The sequence below is a fragment of the Triturus cristatus genome, chromosome 8, assembly GCF_964204655.1.
Source record: "Triturus cristatus chromosome 8, aTriCri1.1, whole genome shotgun sequence".
Lineage (NCBI taxonomy): Eukaryota > Metazoa > Chordata > Amphibia > Caudata > Salamandridae > Triturus > Triturus cristatus.
In genome coordinates this window covers 1,700,168,325-1,700,189,194 of record NC_140591.1, presented here as the reverse complement: position 1 = coordinate 1,700,189,194, position 20,870 = coordinate 1,700,168,325, and the positions used below count along the sequence as shown (strand labels likewise).

General features: G+C 49.3%; 1 protein-coding gene across 2 annotated transcripts in view; it reads left to right on the top strand.

Annotated features, from left to right (window-relative positions):
* The window catches only part of LOC146808643 (uncharacterized), a 153,394-nt gene that overhangs the window by 59,734 nt on the left and 72,790 nt on the right, over positions 1–20,870 (top strand). The window contains exons 3-5 of one of the 2 annotated variants that reach the window (XR_014968024.1): positions 2,209–2,379; positions 2,603–2,767; positions 12,928–13,754. The gene's annotated coding sequence lies outside the window, so the exon portion shown is untranslated. Of the gene's footprint in view, positions 1–2,208; positions 2,380–2,602; positions 2,768–12,927; positions 13,755–20,870 lie in introns of those variants that run through there. The other variant, XR_014968023.1, reaches the window with a different exon arrangement.

Sequence of the window (20,870 nt, the reverse complement as noted above, 5' to 3'; positions counted from 1 at the left end):
ACCATGTTCCCTGGGTCAGTTAGGATTATAAGATGTTATAATCAAACTGTCCATTCTGGCCTATGGGGACAGGTAGCTTTGCAATGGTGAAAAAAACTAAATTGGCTGTAATTCACTATCAAGACATGCTACACACATCAGGGCATGTCCTAGCTTTCACGTACAATGCACCCTGCCCTAGGGCCTACCTTAGGGGTGGCTAACATGTAGAAAAGGGAAAGTTTAGGGACTGGTAAATGGGTGCACTTACCAAGTCGACATGGCAGTACTAGACTGCACAAAGGCTCTGCAATGGCAGGCCTGAGACACACTTTTACAAGCTGCTTCTGTGGGTGGCACAATCAGTGCTGCAAGCCCACCTGCAGCATTTGATCTACAGGCCCTGGGCACTCCTAGTGCACTGTACTAGGGTCTGACAGGTTAATGAAATGAGCCAATCTTGGAGTCACTAGTATATTCCAACAATTTACAATAGGGAGCACTTGCACTGTGGCACTGAATAGCAGTGGCACAGTGCCCAAAGCATCTAAAGCCAGCAACACATATTAAAAACAGAGGAGACAACAGCAAAAAATGGAAGGGAGACTCACGCCAATGGTACCAGGTCTGACAATTAGTATAAAGCGTAAATCAAAAGGGAGGCAGTACACAGCCCTCCCGTACACCCATAGAAAGTAAAGAAAACTCTTGATGGCTTCTCCTGCAGAGCCACACCTAACAGAAGCAGAGATATCGCTATGTAACTCTCTAAGGAAATTAACAATAGTGACCGTAACTCACATATTCAGCATTATACCCCAAAGTTTGGGGCGATTCACATGGTCAAAAGCTGGAGGACGACTGAGATGGCAGAGTCCAGGTGCAGTTACAGGAGAGTTGAAAGTCTTTTATGTCCCCAAGACTTCAATCAGGAGGCAAGCCTGCAAGCCCTTGGAGTCATTCTGGTTCTGGGTTCAAGCAATGTGGGTCCAGTCTTTCACACCCAGGCAAAGAGGGCAGCAGGCCAACACAGCAAGATAGCAGTTCTTCTAGAGCTGCAGTCCAGCAGAGTGACAGTCCTTTTTCAGCACAGCGGTCCTTCTTCCTGGCAGAGTATCCACAGGTCAAGAAGTGTTCTGATTAAGGGTGGGCGTAGTTCGCGAAGTAGCACTTCACGAAGCTACGCAAAGTGAAGTTCGCACTACGCGAGCTACGCGTAGCACTTCGCGAACTGCAAAGTAACATGTTCGCACTGTGCAAGATGTTGTTTTCAATGATTGCACAGTGCGGACAAGCAACCGGCACTGTGCAATCATTGAAAATGGCATCTTGCACAGTGCGAGCTGTAGTTTTCTGCTGCTCGAGTAGATTTTTACTCGAGCTGCAGCTTTCTCAACGCGAACTGGTAGTTTCTCATCGCGAGCGGTCGCGAGCATACGCGACCCCTCGCAATGAGAAACCTGACCTTCTCGCGTCGGGAATCTCGCCGGGAGGTTTATTTTCCATGCTCGCGATCGCGAACAAGGAAAAAGTCTCGCCAGGATGTCATTTTGCTTGCTCGCGGTCGCCAACTTGACGTTGAGGACCGCGAGCAAGCAAAAAATGACCGCAGCACTACGCAACACTACGCTACACGTGTTCGCACTGTGCTACGTGCAGTTCGCGTAGTGCGAAGTAGCGCGAACTTCGCAAACTACGCGAGCGTAGCGTAGTGCTTCGCCCAGGCCTAGTTCTGATGAGGTAGGGTCCAGTTCTCACAACCAGTGGTGCCTTTGAAGTGGGAGAGATTTCAAAGAAGAGTTTTAAAGTGCACAGAGGTCCTCCTTTCCTGCACTGGCTCCAGACTCACTACAGGGGGGTATGCAGCACTTTGTGTGGTGACAGGAAACAGTCTATTCAGGTGTTCGTGTTAGGATGTTCTCAGCTCCTCCCTCCAGGGTGGCTCATCAAGTCACACCTAAACTCTCAGTTTGTGTGATTGTCTAGAAAGAATACACAAAGCCCAGCTTTCACCCACCCCAGGAGTGTATTGGTGATAGGCTGCAGGCACACAGTGCTACAAACTGAAAAATGCCATCTTTCTAAAAGTACAACAATGGGGAAACCTGGTATTCTGGATAATTCATGCAAATTCCTTACTGTAATAGTGACAATATATTATTTTATGTGATTAAGTCATTTATTTAACCTTTCTTTTTAAATAGCTTTTATCTTTTTGAATTTATATAGATAAGAACACAAATCCTTGCCGGGTTCGGTGAGAGGGCTATAGACAAAGAAGAACTGTCTGAAGAAAAATGATCCTGATCGATATAGTAACCGGAAGAACTCAACTGAAACAGCGGAGGTGAGAGTCTGGATCCAGAACAGAGGCTTGCAGGTCCACAAGGTTCTCAACAGGTGGGTCAGAATAAATGATTTCCATTTTCAAATGTAAAGAAGGCAAAATTGATACCTGGTCAACAGTAGACTCGAAATCCCCCTCCGGCAGGCGGGGGGCTTAATCAGAATCCACGAGACTCACAGGCTGCCATGGGACACTCCTTGGCATACTATTAAAAATTGGCCATATGGTGTAACTTGACATGTTCGATTGAGACCAAGCGATTCTCTTTGTATCCAGGTGGTGGAGGTAAAATCACAGTTTGGGTGTCCTGAAGACCAAGCACTGGAACAGGAGCACAATACGAGGTTCCGAATTCCTTCTTGAACGCCACTTTTTCACGAACAAGGTCACCAATCTTGGGAAGCCAGCCAGAAACAGGAATCAGAGCTGCTGCATCCACTGGTAAGGTTGAGGGCATATTTGTCTTCGCCAGAGGGTCATAACTCTTTTGTAGATTCTGTTATACAGCACAGTGGTTATCTACGTCAAGGGTAGCTGCAGCTGACACAACGTCTATACCCTCAAGGTCTGCAACAAAGATCTTAATGCCAAAAAGCATTTCATACAGGGTCTGCCCACCCAGAGATCTTCTAGGGAGATTATTAAGAGCATGTTGAACCCCATAGAGGTGGGTTAACCAGCCACGGCCCCTATCTAATACCCTTGCTGTTAAAGACTGTTTTAAGTCACGGATCATCCGCTCCACAACAGAATTGCCCTCAGGCCTGTATGGAGACAAGAAATGCACCTGCACTCCCATAGACTTCATCGCATCATGGTATGCCTTGAAGGTGAAAGCCGGACCTTGGTCTGAATGAAAAGTGCCACAGGCATAGGTCCCGACAAAGACATGCAAATCTTTTACAACAATATGAGCGTCAGCAGAGCACTGCGGCCAAACCTTGTACAAGAATCCACTGCAACCAAAATATATTTGAAAGCATTATCGGAAGTTAATGGAACACAATGATCAAGATAAATACACCTTAATGGATGGTTAGAAATTAATAGATGAGTTTGTTGTAGGCCCATGACAGACTCTGGATTTGTTGACAAATCTCACAACAAAGCACATATTTACGAGTCTCCTGGTATTAAACACGCCACCAATAGCGTTGCTGTAATAGAGAAACTGTAGCCGACACTCCTGCATGAGCAGAAGCCAAGCCTTCATAGGCGGCCACAATGAGCTATAGTCTGTGGTCTTCGTTGGGAATCAAGCGATCACCAACAGTAGGAATAGTTACAAATGATACTTTTTCAGAAGTCATTTGATAAGTTTAATGGGTAAACCCTGTGGAAAAGGAGTACCCTTCTCAAATGCTGCTAGGAGTACCCTCCTCCGATCCTGCTAGGAGTACCCTCCTTAGATGCCGCTAGGAGTACCCTCCTTAGATGCCGCTATAGCCGCCAAAATGTAATCGTCAATTTTTATCGATGAACCTAGTAACTGCTGCTACTGTGACTTTGGCTACTGCAGATTTGACTGCTTCATCAGCCATTGAATTTCCAACAGCGTGCGCTCCCGCACGTTGATGTCCCAATGTATGGACAACATGTGTAAGTGGCAAGCGATCTTTATGAGCTGCCACCGGGACCCAAAGCAGTTTATGCTTGATTGTGCTACCTTTAGAACCCCAAAACTCATTCTGTTTCCAGAATAACAAATTGTCATTGAAAGAGTGTAAAGCAATCGTATGGATAGACATTTGTTGGGTGCTGTAGGGGTTATGGGGGCGCTATATAACAAGATCAGGAGACACGGCCTCACGGGCCCAACGACCCATACTATACAAGTTTGGTTCGAGGCACAGCGAACGCTAGGCTGGGAGGGAAAGATAACACAGGCCACGCCATTATGGGACACTAAAAGACTGGGTATGATGCGCAATACTAAGGGGTTTCGACAATGGGATCTGATAGGAATCTCACGAGTCGGAGATCTCTGGAAGAAAGGGGAAATAGTCACGTTTGCCCACTTACAGAGTACATATGGTCTGGCAGACACCGAAAAATTCCGATACCTACAAATTAGACACGCACTCATGGCTGCGATCACACTGGGTGCGCGGCTGGCGGAGTCTTCACCGCTGGAAGATAGACTCCTCACAGAGCATCTGACGAAAAAAGCCATATCCCAAACGTATCGGAAAATAATAAATAACCAGCCAGACCCCCTGAACGCCCTTAAATCCAAATGGGAAGCAGAAATAGGAGAATTTGACGAAACGGATTGGCAGGAAGCACTTTCATCCCCCAAAGAGGTTGCGATACCTTAAAAACTTAAATTGATTCAATTAAAAATTCTACATCGCACTTATTATACCCGAACACTCCTACATAAACTTAATAGGACGGATTAATCGCTTTGCCTCAGACAGTGTGGTTAAGAAGGGACTCTCTTTCACACCCTCTGGCTATGTCCCGTAATTGCCCGGTACTGGAAGGCGATAATGCGAACACTCTCACAGGTGACAAAAATCACGACTCTCCCGGAACCGAGGAGGTGCCTCCTTAACATATGGGAGCCCACAGATCTTAATCGTACGGCACAAACCTGGGTAACATTGGGCCTGATGCTGGCAAAGCAAAACATAGCACAGCGATGGGGATCCCGACAGCCTCCTACCCTTCCCCAGTGGTGTAGGTACATGGATACTACAATGATCGTCGAAAAGACAGTGTATATACATAGAGGTTACCCCAAAAAATGGACCCAGATATGGGGAGGATGGATCACCTATCGAGGGAACATATGCGACCCCCCGAAAGAAAATTCAGATTTAGAAGTGAGTGACTGGGGGATTAAAGAGGGTAAATTGTAGAACGCCGAATGATAGGACGGTCCATGATAAGGCTCAAGTGCAGAAAGGGATTTAATGTTATTGTCATATCAATGTATTATTTGGTCAGAGGTTGAATGAATATGCGCAAATCAATGGACTGATTCTCATCATATTCAATGCCGATGATTGTTTATTTGTTTTGGAAATGTCAATAAAAAGTGTTTTAAAAAAAAAAGAAAGAGTGTAAAGCAAACACAAGGAGATGATGGAAGGAGCGCTGAAACTTTTCAGACACTCATCCCCAGTCACAGATCTGGGTTGAATCCATCATCATTCTTTAGCTCACTCCGCCACCACAGTTCAGACCCAGCTATATGCAAATCAGTCTTGACCCTGTGCATCATGGGAACAGTCCAGCCCGAACTGCCAAGCCAGGTCTTCCCTGAACCGCAAACAAGCATCCTGAGACCGGTTTCTGGATAGCACCCTTCATCAGCCAGGCTTGCTTGAATCCAGTGGCAAAGTGAGCAAGGGACCCACGTCTGGGCATACCCTGCCAACTTCGGGTGAACAAAGCAAACACAAGGAAATGATGGATGGAGCGCTGAAACAGATCTGGGTTGAATCCATCATCATTCTTTAGCTCTGGGGTGGCGAAGTGAGCTAAAGAACAATGATGGATTCAACCCAAAAAACATTGAAGCGGTATGCTGAATCTGCTTCAACCACAAAAACAATAGGAGAACAAGCATTGGGGACCCCATTCTGTAGCAAATGTCGAGTAACCGCCGGGCAGCAATGTGCCGGAATTACAATTGTTTGAGCCATAATAAAATGTTGTAAAAAAATCTGTTGGTAGCCCAAAGGAGTCGAAATTCTTTTAAAATTCAAGCTTGAAAAAACTACAGTAAGAGGTGTACCCTACCAACTGAGGAGGCAAAGCCCTCCCACCACGGACGTTTCCAGGAACCGGTGTGAGGGTATTGTGGACCAGCACGAGCGCTGCTCAGGCATTCCGTGAATCAGTACCAGACCAAACGGTGGCGCCATGTTGCAGGGATTCAGCAGAGTCACAGAACTATACTTGAGATAATGGATCCTTAGTTGGCAGGGACTGAGTCATCCTACCACCTGAGTATCTATGAGCCCAGGGACCAACTAGCTATAGTGTCTCACTTACCCTCCTATTCACAGAGGAGGAAGTGATTAGACACCCCAGAACACAATACTCCCGGCCCTCTCAGGAATCATGGTTGCAGGATACAACCTTTTGCTCACACTCTTGTACCGGTCCACAGTAAGATCTGACAGAGACACAAGGAAAGTTTAAAATGTTTATTTTGACTATTGTGTCCTAATATGCAGTATACGTGCCACAACAAGTAGAAAAATGCCTAACACAAATATGGTTAGCATAGCAAGTAGTCTGTAAATCATAAAAGTTGCTGTCATTGTATATGACAGAGTAGTCTAACCTCCCTCCCTTTCTATAGAAGCAAAATGATTATATATCAGAAGATCTCTGGGTGTTTGCAGCAGACCCCGTGTGGGGGTGAGCCTTTTCAGGAGCCCACCTGGTGCTGGAGTTCGCCCTTTTGTGCACTGGTCCTTTAGACTGACAAAGTAGATATTGGGACGGAAGCTGTAATATCAAGAAAGTATTTTATTAGGACTCATGCGTGAAACTACATTGATAAAGAACCCTCAGGCAACGTATTAGGCAGCACATGGAGTACAGAAACCATGGGCCTTATATTCTATAGTAAGTGCAGTGTAAGCATGGAGGTTCAAAAAGAGGCAGTACAAGTGTACACACAAATAGACATTCACTTACAAGGATACATAAGATTTGCTTAGTCAACAAAATGGGAGGAGCTATACTACTGCTGACATCAGTTAAAATAGCCTGACAGTTAAATACATGACAGGTGCATCCTAGCAGCTAAAACTTCTCTGAGCATGTGCAGCACTCAGGTTCAGTGCTGCAGGAGCTAACTATAGATGATGACTCAGGCATAATAGAGAAGCAGGCAACAGCGAAGTCGGGGAAGTACATGGCAAACACATGGCTTAACTAAAATGGATGCCAAAAACAAAATGGCTTCAGCTCATGCTAACAGTAATCTCTGCCAAGTTTCGACAGACGACCCTTTTAGCATTAGCTAAAGACATCTATGATTTAGAAGGAACAAAGAAAACATCTTGTACATCAATCAACATAATTTGATTAGCTTCTTGGTCTAATACATATTGGGCGTTTACATTCTTAACGTTGCGTTTGGTAGGTATACAAGCAGTGATACAGAGGGAACAAAGCATTGGGCCACATTGTAGACATAAGCAACATAATAGTAGGATTGCAAAGAGAGTACATAAAATCGTCAATAGTTTCCAGCCCCAGGTAACAAATAGTGTCCATAGCCAACCGGGTGAAGTCCATATTCCGGTATCAGAGTGAATCTCAGCAGCGATTTTATGCAGTTTAGAGATTGCATTAAAAACTGAAGGGGCGTGATCTGGGATATAGACACAGCAACTGCTCCCGGTGATGCGACATGCACCACCGTGATCAGCTAACACAACATCGAGGACCATTCTATTTTGAAGCGCCACATTCCTTGCAATTTGCAGTTCTTCTGTGATGTTTCCAAGTGCCATAGCTGTCTGATTGGTCACAGCCTCTACGACTCGTGTTAGGCGTCTGATTTTCCTACTGTTCAAAGCGGCACCAACAAAGAAGAACAATCCCAAATTAAAGTCAACATATTGCTGCAGTGCAGTGTCAGTCTGATCCACCTCATCATGATTTATTGTCCTCTTATATCGGTTCTTGGAAATGTCATTAAACAGTCTATAGTCCTTGTGATAAGATGCAAGAGCCAAAAACACAGGTGGCAATAAAAAGGACACATAGCAAGTTCCTGACCATCCAATGGGTAGATGGTAGTATCCTTTACTCCCGCAGATGAAGCAAGTATTGTGGGATGACATAAAGCTACTGTTATTAGGCCCAGTAATGTTCAGTACCAGGGTACAGTCATTTTTCCCCACAGGAATATTTCCAACACTGTTCACACACAAGTCTGCTCGAGCTCTAGTAACAGCTATAACAGGTAGTCCATTACCCTTGGATGTTCGAGTGTTTGGGAAAACATAGCACATGGAGGAGTTTCCTCTGCGATACTCCTCCATCTCCCATACAGTTCCTTTTGCCCGTGGATCTCCTTCCTCATCAGGGTAACACACTTTATTTAGCTGAAAATTCAGTCTCCCTATATCAACATAGGTGATATTAGCAACTTCAGAAGCCCATAGCAAGGCAAACCAAGCCTGACAAGAACCATTGTGTGAAAACGGCAGAGGAATGAAAGTTGTTCCTCCCTTTTTCTGATGAGCTGGCATCATTTCACACACCCAACAGTTGGTAGTGTTCGTAGCATTATGGGTGTGATGCAACATCTGAATGAACGTATTATTGAGGTAGGACATTCTATGCTGCTGCTCATGATAGGGAAGGGAGAAATAATGGTGCTCAATGGGAGCTGGAGTAGTGGCATTCAGCACTTATCGAACAGGAGACACATCCTCTACAACCCAAGCTATCGTAGCAATGATGATGACAACAGAAGTGAGCCCAACAATAACCATGGCCCTTCTGTCACAAACTTTCGTAGCAGTCGACGTCTTCTCCATAAGCTTATTTATCCCAACGTTGAACAAAAAATGCAGATGGAGTTCTAAAGTCCTGGGCAGCCATTGGTTTCTTCCCTGAGAGCTGAGACAGGTGTCACTAGGAAAAAGATCCCCCCCCCCCCTCGCCAGTTCAGACTTTCACCAACCCAGGACGGTTGCTCAACCAGTCTTTTTCAGCAATGCATTTTCTCTCTGGGGCGCAGCTGATATCGAGACACACCAGGGATCGTGTGGTCCGGGAAGACTTCCTCAGGTCCTTCAGGTGATATGGCTTGGCCTCTCTCTATACCCAGGATGTCACGAAGATCGGCGAGTGCATCGGGCTCCACCAGGGTTGACGGCACCTTCTTACAGTGGGTGGAATGAATCCAGTTTGTCCGATTGGTCACTCGGACTTCAGTTCTTGTTGCCAGGAGCACCTGCTCAGGGACACGCCACCTCGGTTCCAGGCTATTCGACCTCTGGAAGACTTTGACCATCACTTGGTCACCAGGCCATAGATCATGGCTATAATCCTGCGAGCTGTCAGGAAGAGCTTCTCGAACCTGTTGATGAATAGAAAGTAAGCTGTCAGTCAACTGGGACAGATAGTCACTCATCTAGACACAAGGTACATCATGTATAGGGCGTGGTTTAGGAATCCCCCAAATATTCATTGGCCTTCCAAATACGACCACATACGGTGTGAGGCCAGATCATGTATGTGGCACAGATCTAATGGAAAGCAGGGCAAGGGGTAATGCATCAGGCCATTTCATAGACTTGGAAGCCTGGATATTAGCTAGTTTAAGCTTGAGAGTAGAATTATATCATTCCACTAACCCTGCTGATTGTGGGTGGAAAGCAGCATGGAACTTCTGCTTGATTCCTAATCCTTTCAAAGCATACTCAACAACTTGCCCAATAAAATGAGGCCAGTTGTCACTCCACAGGACTCAACAAACACCAAATCGAGGGAAGAACTCTTTTTGAGGCACCTTTGCTGTAGTAAGAGCTGTATTATCTCTCGTAGCGTATGCCTCAATCCACTTACTGAAGGCACATACCACTACTAGGACATACTTTAAGTTATTACAGCGTTCAAGCTGGATGTAATCCATTTGCAGAACCTCAAAAGGTGCAGTCGGGGTGGCAAACCCACCTATTGGAGTTCGTGTTCCCTTTCCAGGATTATACTGGAGACAAATCAAACAAGTCTGAACTATCTTTTTAGCTGTGCCGGCAATTTCTGGATGATCCCTCACTTGCATAAGTAGCTTCGCTATTGAGGATGCTCGGACATGTGCCGGCCCATGTGCCTTGTGAATCATAGGGTACAAATAGGCTGTGGGCAATCTCCATTTGGTCATGTCTTTATTTCTCCAACAGCCCTCATCATTCAATGTTCCCTCCTTAGACCATAGGTCTAATTCTTCAGCAGAGGCAGATCGCTGCATATCTAGCACTTCTTGCCTGGCATCATGCCAACGTTCAGCCTGTGACTTCACCACATACATAGATGTAGTGCTTCGCTGCATTTCAGTCTCACGAGCTGTGTGATCTGCGAAGGCATTGCCCTGTCCTATTTTATCAGTCACTTTCTTAGGTGCACTGCACTTAACAATCGCTATTTTCTTAGGATATGTCATAGCAGTAAGGAGATTATGGACTAATTCTCCTTGCACTAATTGTGTTCCATGTGATGTAAGAAAGCCTCTTTACTTCCAGAGTAGAAAATAAAAATCGTGAGCCACTCTAAAGTCATATTGGCTATCAGTGTAGATGTTAACAGACAAATCAGTACTAAGTTCACACGCCCTCGTTAATGCTATCAACTCAGCTGCCTGAGCTGACTTTTGTGGGATGCGAGCTGCCTCGACTACTATCTTGCTGGTCAACACGACCCTTTGTCTGTTCCTCAGTTAGGAATATACAGTCATGAAACTCCTGTGACTGGGACTGAGTAACTTGGAATGGCAATAGAGTAGCCGGATTAAGAGTCAAACATCTTTTCAAGGTGATATGAGGGGCCAAAAGTGTTAATTCATATCCTGTCAAGCGAGCACTAGTTAAATGCTGTGTTTTAGTGTGGTTCAAAAGGGCATCAACTGCATGGGGCACTAACACAAGCAGTGTATGTGACAAAACTATTCCCTCACTCTGACGTATGGACACAGCTGCCGCTGCCACAGAATGAAAACACCCAGGTAATTCATGAGCAACTGGATCAAGGACAGCTGAAAAATATGCACAAGAACGCTGCTCATCACCGTGTGTCTGGGTTAAAACTGAGAGTGCACAACCATCCCTCTCGTGTACATAGAGCGTGAAAGCCTTAGTGTAGTATGGAGTGCCTAGTACTGGTGCAGAACATAGAGCTTGACTCAACTGTTGGAAAACAATCTGGCATTCAGTAGTCCATGGAAGGGGCATTGGGGTTTCTTTAGTCAACAGGGCCAACAAGGGTTTAACAATATGTGAAAAACTAGGAATCCACTGCCTACAGAAAGAAGTAAGGCCAATCAGTGCATGAACATCCTTCTGAGTACGGGGCACAGGCGTGTCTAAAATAGCTTGAAAGCGATCTGGTGTGAGTGCCCACAAAGTGCTAGGTAGTGAAGCCAAAGCAGTATCTTCTTTAAGGAGACAAGATCTTTCAACAAGAGGGTAATTGTCATTTAAAATAACACGCACACCTTCTGGGGAATATCGTATCGTGGCACAAAAATGTTTGAGCATATCGAGACCCACAATATTATCCGGTGTGTTAGGGGAAAGCAAGAATGGACATGCAGCAGTGAATTTATCAACATGGAATGCAAGCGTTCGTGACAGTGGGCTAAGGGAAGGTGTCCCGTCGAATCCTATTGATGTATTGTTAAGCCAGACAGGGGAGCCCTAGGAACCAATTGTTTAGACACGGCACTACGAGTAGCTCCTGTGTCGAACCAAAAAACAATCAGTAGAACCCAAAACATTTGCATTAACATAGGGACCCTTCTGATCAACTGGGATTTCAACTGACTCCTTACCCCATCCTAGGCATTCCTATTCATAGTTAGAATTCTTCAAATCATCGGGCAAATAATCAGACATTTGATATTGATTACGCCTATCAAAGGTATTAAAAGAATTTTGAGCATGCCCTACTGCCTCAAACCTTGCACGATTATCCATACCTCCCCTTTTTCCTGAGTTCCCTGGGCGGCTTCTCATTTGTCCTCTTCCACGCTGATACTGCTGACCTTGCAAAAACGGACACTCAGAGATCCAATGTCCAATCTCCTTACAATAAGCACACTGATCAGAAGACAAAGTAACTCGAGGAAAAGAGTGTGCACCAGGACGAAACATCGCACGTCCGCTTCTTCCACCACCTCTATAAGATGGACCATAAACCTGAGCTAACATAACTTTTGTTTTTAAATCCTTTAAATCCCACGGGCGGGAATCGAAAACGCAGAGAAGTCGAGTCGGGCATACAGACCCCTTCACAAGGTACGACATGCGCTGGGTTTGATGCATATATGCTTTGGAGAATTTTGAGTGACTATTACATCACATTACTATACCCGGCAATCGACTTTGACCTGTGCATGAAGACAATAAGGTCAATAGGCAAGATAAAGGAGCATATCGCTAAAAGATAATCCAAAGAGTGATACTTAGTCATCGTTTATCTAATGACATTGCAGAATTTACAAATGCCCTGAAGAAGTTCTGTTCGCAGAACGAAATGCGTTGGCTGTGGCCTATTTATAAAGACAGAAAATAAAGCAATAAAGTAGACATTTCAATCATCTTGTTAAAATGGACCGGATATAAACTGAGTTGACTGTATATAATTGGAACGTGGTGCAACTTTAATATAAGCTTACATATATCTGGTATACTTTTGCGCTTAAACACACACTGTTCCACATACTGAATTTTTCAAATATCAAATGACCTATAAATTGGCCATCGTAAATCAGGATCCATCCTAGTATATTTGTTCCATGGTACACTATACATTATGGAAGAAATCCCATGTTTAATGTACATATCCCTATTTGGTGTACATGTCAACACAATGTCAACATGCATCTCCCCTTCACATTGCAGAGGGACAAACCACACCTCCAGCAGAGCAGACAAATCATCAGTGATGCTGGAGAGGACCACCACACCTTCGACACCGATGACCTACAATAGCTCATGGACATCCCAGACAACCCACCACCAGGACCAGGGCAGCCAAGCTACAGAGGGGAGAACCCAGCCCCTGCACAGACCACACAGCAGGAAGCAACCACCAGCACGGCTGGCTCCCAACACTTCACCGAGCCACACATGGCATTCCAATGCCAGGTGCCAGAATGCCAAACGGAGGTGGCCGAACAGGTGCGGGTGGGGTCCGAACCCATGGAAGACGAACTAGATCACATACGTGGGTGTATAATTCCCTTCAGGTACCACCTACACCTCACAAAGGAGACCCACACTGCGACAGAGACACATGTATTTGCACATTTCCAGTACTGAACCGCACCCAGAGGCATGCAATTATCATTCACACACCCACGCTGGACCTGCATATGACGGCCCAGTCCACTCCTCTTATGTATTGAGTGGGTACGACAAAGCTACATGTCCAAGGTCTAACCCGCTGACTGCGGTGACATGTGTTCATCTGTTGTACACAGCACAATGTAATGTTGTAGGGCCTGGGGCCCTCATGCATACATTTTGACCACACGGACACACTTAGATAGTTTGTGGAACTGGCTATGGGCACGTGCGCCCGGCCCCTTTATTGGCAGGACCACATGTACAGTGACACCTGTGCTGGATGTGTGTGTGATGAGTGTAAGCCAGCCCTCACGGAGTGGTTGGTGCTGGCGGCAACTTGAACAGTGAACACCATTAAAACGGAAACTGAAAACAACAGCATAACAGAGACAACTGCGGAGCATCATGGAGGTAGCCGGAGCAAGTACAGAGGTCACCCAATATGCAAACAGAAGTGTCCGTGAGTTGCAGTGCACTAAGGTTGGGGCACTAGAGCTGAGCGCACTCATGTGAATGAATTTTCTAGGAATGTGTCCCTTCAGGAAATACCTGATGCAGCTGCAGTGGCCTGGGTTACACCTGCATCATCTTCCTCATCATCGTCCCAGGTCTGCCATACTGCCTGAGGTGACATTGCTGCGTAACCTCTCCACAGCACAAAACTCAATCAGTAACGGTCCATGGGTTGCAGTGCACTGAGTTAGTGGCACCTGGAGTGCTGAGCAGGGTATCAGGCAGATATTGGCATCCACGACAGGTGTGAGCAACTCCTTTAGTCTGCCAGTATGACTGTTTTGACTCTGGCAGTTGGCGGTTGTAGGTGGTCCTGGCGGTGGTGGAGTGTGCCTCCTGCAGTGATGCGACGTCCAGACCAGTCAGGACTCGATTTGGTGTGTGAGCCCTGGTGGACCGCAGTTGAGGCCGGAGGCAGCGGACAGTGCAGGGCCACAAACACATGGGGTCGATGACCCCAAGGCCACCAACCCAGAGGCCATCCAATATCTCATCAGACAGGGTCCCTGACTTGAGCTGCACAGAGTTAGTGGCACAGGATGCACAGCGGCCCGCACAGGCACACCGCCACAGGATGGTGATTTGCGGTGCACTGAGGTAGGGCCACGTGGACTGAGTGGGTCCTCACCGATGTCCAAGGGGAATGTGGCGGAGGGTTGCGGGGGACAGTGGAAGGTGTCCTCCAGGGCATGATGAAGAGGGCAGAAACAATCCGGAAGCGGCAAATTGAGGAGTGGAATGCTACAGCCTCGTCATTACCAGCATGTCGGTATCAGCTACATGAGGATGAAGACAACCCCCAGTCTATAGACTCAGACGCCACCAAAGTTCAACCAGAGAGTCTCCATGAATGTCTGGAACAGACTTAGTGGCACCGGGGCTGAGAGGGGATGCAATCTGCGATGATGCCGGTACAATTATATGAACTCAGTCATTGCTAAATGAAGACCCTGTCCCAAATGTGTGACCTACTCGACCGCAGTGTAGGCCGGAGGCAGCGGTCAGCAGTGGCCCACAGCCATGTGTCGTTGGCTCACGATGCACAGAGTTAGTGACACCAGGGCAGTTGTCGGTAGTGTTCACTCACCTCTGTAACGATGATCCTTTCATTCCTCCTGACTGAAACATGTCATCCTCTTACACCTCTCCTTGTGTGCAATGACATGTACTCTGCCATTGAAAAATCAAGACTCGGTTCCAAATGTGTGACCTACTCGTGCTCAGTGTGGCCCGAGGGCACTAGTCCATGTGGGCCCACACACGTGTGGTCGGAATGCTATACACAGACTTGGTGGCACCGCATCAAAGGGAGTATAGTGACATAAGATCTGCCATAGATAATGTACTCTGTCATAGTGTAATCAAGACTCAGTTCCAAATGTGTGACCTATTAGTCCGCTGTGTATGTCTAAATACAGTATTAGCATCAGCAGAGGATTGCGGTCGCGTGAGTTATAGTTGCCTGCACTAACTGTGTTCCTGGGCCGTGATGGTCTGAGCGGGCTGCCAGGGTCACGGCACTCGGGCTTGGATCTTGCACCGGCACGTGGTGGGCCCTCTTCAACACACGCCGGTGTCGGCAGGTAAGCAGTGAGGCCTGGGTGTGCAGGGGGGGGCAAGACGGGTTCGGGGCCCAGTGGCCCAGGGTGCAGCAGGCGCACAGGATCGCAGGCAACACTGCTCACGGCGACGGCGTCGGCCTCATGGTGGGCTGAAGGGCACTGCCCTGGCAGAGACTTTGGGCATTCTGGAAGAGAACCATGCCCAGAGCTACATGCATTTTTTTCACACCCCTACTCTGGCCTGGTGTACGCCGGGCTCAAGCTTACAGGGTGGGACGTAACAAGCTACATTTCCGCGAGCTTCCCCACTGGCTGGGGTGATATGGTTGCGTCCACTGTCCACTACACTCCAAACACCAGCGTTGTATGTCGACATGGCTATGTGTGTGGTCTGCATATTGCAGTCTGGCCAGCACATCCATGCCACATTTGGCATTGTGTACCTTCGCATTCATGGGTCACTTGCCTCCTTCACACATGCCTGGTTCACACCTCTACCTACATTCTGCTATTGTGTGGCTGATGTGCCATGCTGTTGGTGGCTCATGTGCATGGCTGGCCCAGGTTCCCACAGTAAGTTGTGCTGTTGTGTCTGGTGGGTAGGCTTGTTGTTTGGCATTTTGTATGTGAGTTTGTAACGTGTGCATTCCCAGTGTTGTGGGTTGTATGAGTGTGGAATTGAGGTGTGTGGTGTGTTCATTTGGTACTTAGCAACGAGCAGTGCATTTCCGTAGGTGCGATCCTGGTAGCGCTGGTTAATGATGGACTGTAGGAATCATGCACACTGCCTGGGTGGTTGGCGTCGATGTTGGTGGTAATTCCCCGGTGGTCCAAAATTGTCCGCACATTGATGTAATATGTGCGCTTTCTGATGCGGTTATTTTGTGCAGTGTTGCAGGGGGCACAAGTAGGACATGTATGCAGTCGATTGCCCCCAACAGATGCGGGAAGCCAACTATGGCGTAGATGCCTTGCTTGGTCTCCAGCTGTTCCTGCGCAGTGTGGGGGAAGTATAAGTAGTGGGGTATCACACTGATGATGTAATCCATGACCGTTGTGAAGAACTTTGATAGGGCTGGCTGTGAAACTCCTCCGACTCTGGCAGTTGTTGTTTGGAAGGTACCAGAGGCCAACATATGCAGCACGGCCAGCAGCTTTGTCTGAGGTGGGATGCTGGTTGTCCGCTGTGTTGGTACCGTCAGCCTGTGGGCTATGGTGTTCAGGATGCAGAGGATGGTTGTCCCTTTGAGCCTGTGGTGGGCAATGACATTCTCTGGTGTTGGGTCTGTGAGGTTGGTGCATTTTCTGAAGGTCGCTGTCTTTGCCTGCGCTGCCTCAGTGTTGGTCCTTGGGGGGGATCCTGGGGGTGGTGGTGGTGGGTGTTGTGGCCCTCTTTGGGCTCCGAGCTGCATGATCAGTAGCTCCATGGCATCTGTTGTTCTTCAGGTGTGGCTCTGGGCTGCGCTCCCTTTTCTGGTGCAGGCTGTCGTCCGAGTTTACACCAGGTCAGAGTAGGTGTTGATTTCCTGTTGCTAACGTGCCTTATCGCATGTTTTGTGGTCTTATCGCCGATCTGAATGGTCGTTGAGAATGTTGTGACGTGGTGTTGTTGCGGCTTTTTGCATGGGAACGCCTACTCTGCATCTCATTAGTGATAGTTGCCGGGGTCATCTGTGGCGATGTTTTTTGTGGCTGCTACCGCAGGTAAACTGGTGATATAGGCTGTTAGCACCTGCTTGTGAATTGGGAGATAAATTTATCGCGACTTGGGCTGCGATAAAGTGCCGATAACTCAGCGGTAGCTCCTTGAGAATAGGCCCCTGTGAGACCGGCCTCACGGCGTGGCCCTCTCCATCATCCCGCCAACCTGCAACCACCCTCAAGACCCGACATCCCCGACTCCGGCCGCCCCAGCCACCCCCGATCCACGGGCCGGCCAGAGACCTGACAGACTCAAAACCCTACCACGCATGCCCAACCGAGGGAGTGGGAACCCTCGAGCCAGACCCAAAGGCGCCAGCCCAGTCACACCTCGGGTCGCCTTCCCCGGGAGGACTCAATCGGCCACCAGGCCCCTGGGGAGCAGGCGCCTCCCCTACCGAGCGTCTGGGGTCCCTCCCAGACCCACCTGAAAAGACCAAGAAGTGAGTAGCAGGAAATCCCGCCGAACCCCCTCCGTCACCCCAGTCCCCCCCTCTGCGAGCACTCCGGACTTCAAAGAACCAGCGGAGTATAACAAGGGGTGCCGGAGGAACAAGGAGAAGAAGACCTGGAACCATCTGAGCCTGCTGACGCTGTCGCGGCTCCTGAACGCTGAAGTCACCTGGGCCTGCTGAGTGACTTGCGGCCTCTTGCTATTGAACCATCTGAGCCCTGCGGACGAGGTCGCGGCTCCCGAACACTGAACCACCTAGGCCTGCTGAGCGACTCGCGGCCCCCAGCATTGAACCATCTAGGCCTGCTGAGCGACTCGCGGCCCCCAGCATTGAACCATCTGAGCCTGCTGACGGAATCGCGGCTCCTGAACTCCGACCACCTGTGCCTGCTGAGAGACTCGCGGCGCTCCCCTTGAGGACGACTTGATAAGAGATCGGCCAGAGACACGACACCCTCCAGCTCGAGGATTGTGAGCTTCCGCAGGGTATTTCGCAGAGACACTATCTTGAAAGACTGTCCCGCTACCCCCATTCCCCACGACTGAATTGTGGTACGTTGTGCCACTGCTGTACTATTTGCCTTTTGGGTCATAAAGATCCCTGAAATCATCGATAAAAGAACTTATCGTCCTACAAAGAATACGTGTGGTGTCCCTCTGTTCACAGTGCAGCTCAGGGTGTGCGCGCCTGGTTCGGCTTACTTGGGAGAGGTGGGTCAAAGGGGTGGGCAAGACGTGTTCGAACCCCCTTCCGGCGGACGCCTTTCCAACATTTGGTGGCAGACGACGGGATCCGAGCCGACACCGAAGGAGAGCGTGCAGTAAACGACTGACGCACTACCAAAACAGAAATGGAAGGAGAAACCTCCCTGGGTGCCACAGGTACCGAAATAAGCTCACCGTTCCGAGAAGATCAATTGGACTATTACACACATAGAGAACTAAAACAGTTTTGCAAAGACCTTGGCATCGCTACCACCGGACTGAGCACAAAGGAAGACTACCAGAAAGTACTGAAAGCCTGGGTCGAGACGGGGGCGCCCCCGACCCAAACGGAAGGAGACTCTACCCATCAACAAACAAGCACCCCGGCGAGAAACAACGGGCCAGAGGGGAACCTGTCCGCCGAGGAACTAGCGGACCGAGAGAGAAGCCGCAACCACGAACTGGAACTGGCAAAACTAAAAATCGAGGGAGAGATAAAACTGGCAGAGAAGAAGTTAGCCGTCGAGCAGTTACGGCTACAAGGGGAACTCGAAGAGAAGAGACTCCAAAGGGAGCACGACAAAAAGAAACTCCAGCTAGAACATGAACGCGGCCTGAAGGAAATTGAGTGGCGGGCTAGACACGAAAAGTCACAGCCGCCCGGGAATCCCCAGCCCGCTCCCGCCGGGGAAACCAAAGTCCACATCCCCAAGGATGTGGTCAAGGAGTATTATAAGAACGATGATATCCAGCAGTGGTTTAAAGCCTACGAAGTCGCCATGACCTCTCACCGAGTCCCGCAGAAGGATTGGGGGGCTGGTCTATGGGGCCGGTTCTTAAGCGAAGGAAGAGACACTCTGCTCGATCTGCCCTCCGCGGTCATGAACTCCTACAGCCACATGAAGGAAGCCCTCGTGGGCCGGTACGGACTCACCCCCGAAATGTACCGACAACGGTTCCGAGATTGCAAAAAGATACCGGGCACCACGTGGGTCGAATACGTGAACTTTTACAGCCGAGCTCTGGACGGGTGGATCAAGGGCAGCAAGGTCTCCACCTTCGAAGAACTGTTCGATCTGATCGCCTGGGAACATTTAGCGGCCAATTGCTTTATAGAACTGTGCCAGCATCTCCTAGACAGTAAACTCACCGACCCTCGGAAGCTGGCCGCTGAGGCTGATCGTTGGGTGAACACCCGGGCCACCCGGGGCCCCGTGGGGGACTACGGCCGCAACAGTCAGGGTCCCCCCCGCCAGAGGGGCGGAGGGAACCACGGCCGACCAAGAGACTTTGCCGGGGGGTCCTCCACCAGCCCCCCCAGCAGCCCACCAACGGCGGGTTCGGCCCAGTCTCCAGCCAGCACCGGAGCCCCAGGACGACCAGGTCCACGAGCTAGGATCACCTGCTTCCGCTGCCAGCAGCCCGGACACTTCGCCAATGACCCCCAGTGTCCCCAGTATCAGCGAACCACAACGACCAACCCCACGACCCGGCAGATGGCCTCCGTGGCTCTGGGGGAAGAAATGGAAGACTCCGAGGAATGGGAACCGGCGGCCATGGCCCTGGTCTCCCTTGGGGATCGAGAAATGGTCCCCGGGACACCCTTGCCCGCCAACACAGAGAAATACCGACAGCAGGTGACTATCAACGGCCACCGAGTCGAGGGCCTTCGCGACACCGTGGCGAGTGTCACCGCGGTCCACCGCAGCCTAATTGCCGAAGACCAGATCCTAGCCGGGGCCCTCTGTCCGGTCGTATCCTCCGACAATTCTGAGAGCCTCTGCCAGATGGCCCTGGTGCCCTTCGAGTGGGGAGGGGTCTCCGGAGAACTAAAGGTAGCGGTCCGGACCTCGCAGCCCGTAGACTGCCTCCTGGGCAACGACCTGGAAAATTCCCCGTGGGGGCAGGTGGAACGAAGAGCCCACCTAGAGATGATGGGCCTACCGGAGTGGGTCTGCGCCACCACGCGCTCCATGACCGCACGAATGGCCCCCTCCAAGGGCGGTGAAGCCCTCTTACCGAACACTTCCCCCGAGAACAGGGACCCCCTACCAGAAGCAGACAACCCTCCTTCCGAGGAAGTAGGAGACACTAACCCAGGGGAAGGACCGGAACCTTCCGCCCCAGAGGCCCCGATGGAACCCGAAGAACTGCCCGAGTTGGCCCAGTGGCACTGCGAAGGGGGGCCCTCCCGCGAAGAGTTCTGCCAGGAACAGACCACTTGCCCCTCCCTCGAGGGACTTAGACAACAAGCCGAAGCCCAGGTCGCCGGTGATCAAACCGGAACCCATTGGGTCTATTGGGACAATGGCCTCCTCTACAGCGAGCAAAAGTCCGCCGAGCTAGGCGCAGCACGAGTACTGGTGGTACCCCTGCGGTTCCGGAGCCTCCTCCTGGGCCTGGCCCACGATGTACCCTTGGCAGGACACTTAGGCCAAGACAAGACATACCAGCGATTGGTGACCCACTTCTATTGGCCCAAGATGCGAGCGAATGTAGAAACACACTGTAAGTCCTGCCTCACTTGCCAGGGCAGTGGGAAGAGTGGCGGAAAACGCAAA